Source organism: Pteropus medius, unplaced genomic scaffold (assembly GCF_902729225.1).
Source record: "Pteropus medius unplaced genomic scaffold, Ma_sr-lr_union100, whole genome shotgun sequence".
NCBI lineage: Eukaryota > Metazoa > Chordata > Mammalia > Chiroptera > Pteropodidae > Pteropus > Pteropus medius.
In genome coordinates, this window is record NW_024352903.1 from 17,386 (window position 1) to 20,862 (window position 3,477).

Genomic DNA, 3,477 nt, shown 5'->3' on the forward strand with positions numbered 1-3,477 from the left:
GAAGTTATACTTTTAAGTTGCTTTTTTTTAGTTTTCACAAATTTCACCTCATCATAAGGAAAGGGACATCATGATTTTGCTTGTATAAAAGTTTTATTAAGTAAAATGCATTGAGTGCCTTCTTTCTAACTGGAATTATGTCAGTGAAAAAATAGATTTCCTAGCCTCATGGAGCTTATATTCAGTGGAAAATTGACATATAATAAAAATATGAGCTAATGTTTTGAAGAAAAATAAAGAAGAATAAACGTTAGAGTTTGAAAAGAGTATTATCTCTTTTGGATAGTGTGATCAAAGAAAGCCTATCCCAACAGATGACATTAAACAGCTAAGAGGAAGGCATAATTCTAAAATTTTCAGGTGTAATCAGCTATTATTTTAGTATGGGTTAAACATATATAAACCACTTTTGAACACGTGAACAAGACACTGCATGATTAACATTCCATGTACAAATATTGATAATTGCCTCATTCATAGGATATTTGATGTGACAGCCAAAGGTTAAATTTCATAAAATGTCCTTAAATCATTGTTATAAAACATACATGCCTTTATTATAAGAGAATCACCCTTGCATTAATCAGTGTCTGTTTTATTTGATACATAATTACTAAAATTGTAGTTATCCATCTGAAGCTTCTCCCTGCAACTCAGAAGTGAGAGATATTTTGCTAGAGAGGCAAATAAACAGTGACCATTGACATCTGTCAACATGAATTCAATAGAAGACAGAATAATAAATAAATACCGACATAGAAATTGTGAAATGATGGCAGACTAGGTTAGGGTAGTTAAGAGTAAAATAGTAAAGATATTTTAATAAATATTGATATCATTCAGAACATGTAGCTTAATAAACAATCATAACTTTGAGTTGACAATAATATGTTCAATTATGTTCAGTGTAAGTGTTTCAAAGGCAGAGGGGCATGGTATATATCTTAGAACAATTAAAAATATTTATTGTTTAAAATTTGTCATCTTTTTTTTGAAAGAATAAACTTTAGGCATCTAGATACACCACTTTGAGAAATAGCATTCTCTAGATAATGAGCTATTTGAATAATATGGGGCCACAAAAATCATGATTTATACTCAAATAATGTTATGGTTTATTTCTTACATGCTGCATTTGAAGTTATATTGATGTATCAGTCAAAGTATTCCAAAGAATATCTTCTCACATCTAATTTTCATTCCTATTTGAAAATACTCTCAGAATCTTCACATATTTCAAATAAAGCTACCTATTTCAGGAAAAGCACAAGCTAGCTAAATTATTATTATGACAGTGTTTTAAAATGCATGTTTTAATCTAAACATTATACTGATTTAAATGAGCTAATCCAATAAAAATTATAGCCATATGAAAATAAATATATGTCAACAAAAATCTATTACTCAGTAAGATCGTCTATCTTTTTTTCCACTAGCATCAGGGGAAGATTAGAAACAATGACTTGCATATCCAGCTGATTGACCACAGAGACCTGAAAGCAGAAAGAAACAGCATTTTAATTCTATAATTAAAAATAACATTTATTGCTTCCCTACTATGCATTGACACTTTTAAACTTAGGAGTAAATTATAATTTTGGTTATGCATCTCCACTAGATGTGGAGACATGTTGGGAATGATAGATTGTTGTTTACTTAAATGTTACAGAACCCTAAATTACTTCAACTGTTGTAGATGTTGTTTGTTTTTTTTCTTCTTGGTCATTTACTAGGACATGAGAGGTGTCTTTGTTTGTTTCTTAATGTGTTCTTTAAGGACACAGAAGAATGAAAAACATAGCCTTTAGAATTTATAAATACCATGAGATCATTTAGTCATTGTCACTCGGAATCCGGGATATGACTACTTAGAATAATTCATTCCATGTAATCATCACAAGTAGTCTTTATGTCTGCTTTATCCAACTTTATGTATGTGTAGATCAAGAGATATGTGCATACAAATTTACATATGGGCTAAAATAAATTCTAACAGCTGTTTATGAATTAGTCCTATTATTTAGCATTTACAGAATCCTTTCTATTCTTATTGAGAAAAATAAAGAAAACTAAAAGCATTTATTCCCTGCTTACAACATACACCTTCCTTTTTTCTCAGTATTCTGCAGGCTTTAACTCATTTATCTAATAACTACCACATCAGGTAGTTATCATTATTATTCCATTTTTAAATAAGAAAACAGATTATAAAAAAGAGACATTTAATAACTTGGACCTGGTTAGCACAGGCTGTCTGACTCCAAAACATTTGCTATTTACTATTGTTCAATATGGATATTAAAAAATGTAAATTCAAACCATATATTGTCTTACATGTACATTACACACTATTAAAATTGTATAAATGCATATACAACAGAACCATAAATTGAACATTCTAGATTCAGTATATTTATCACCATATAACTAAACATAATTTATCCTAAGGAGATGATTTTTGTTTATAAGTATTTTTGATATAGCGGCCCACAGATTCTCTATCAGGAGTCACAAACTCAATGTCTTCGGGGACCAAGAGGTAATCTAAATATGTGAAGTAGCCAAAAGTATGAAATGATAGGGACAAATAGAAGTGAGCCTACGACTTGTCTGAAGAGGTCAACTACTAACTCATCTCTAGTAAATATTACCATGTGGTAAAACAGGTCCAAATTTGAAATATTTACAGTGAATTAGAAATTTTTCAGACAATTGTGTGAACTCATTAGTTATGTTTTTCAGTCTATACTAAGCTAAACATCTGTTCTACTACCACCTATGAGCCAGTAGTTAACAAGGCCTATTATAACCCTGCATCCCAAACTCATTATACGTGTCTAGAACTTTAAACGTTTAAATTTTCCTTAAACATATAGAAGAATCTTGATTGTGCCTTCCCAAAAAAATATAACTTTGTTAGAGATGAGATTATCACAGTTTTTGTGTAACTTTCTTTTCTTATCCATCCTGAGTAAAAAAGAGACAGAAATTATATAAAACTATTTTTGTTTTGTTTCAGTTTGTTTTTATTTTTAGTAAGATAAACACATGGCCAAAATCTCTAGAAATTTGTATATGATACTTACGAAATTCTTTTTTCCCTCCCATCCTCCTTCGTTTACTCTTTTTTTCTCCTACTCTCCCTCTTCTCTTTTTCTTTTCTTCTCCTTTTCTCTTTCTTTTAACATTGAATCAAAGAATGTAATAAAATGAAATGACATGGAATGGAATGGAATGAAATAAAATAAAATAAAATATAAAATTTCTGGTCAAAAGAAAATGGCCTGAAACAAATAGTAACCATGGCATATTATCTCAATAAGAACAGATTCCTCAACGTCCTCTGTAGTTTGGTGGAACCATATGATAGAGTACTGATCAATGTAAAGTAAGTCCAATGGAAGAAATGAGTATTCTTGAATCTGTGTGAACCTACCTTTTCTCTCCCAACCTCTATCTGAATAAAGAAGTCAAAGA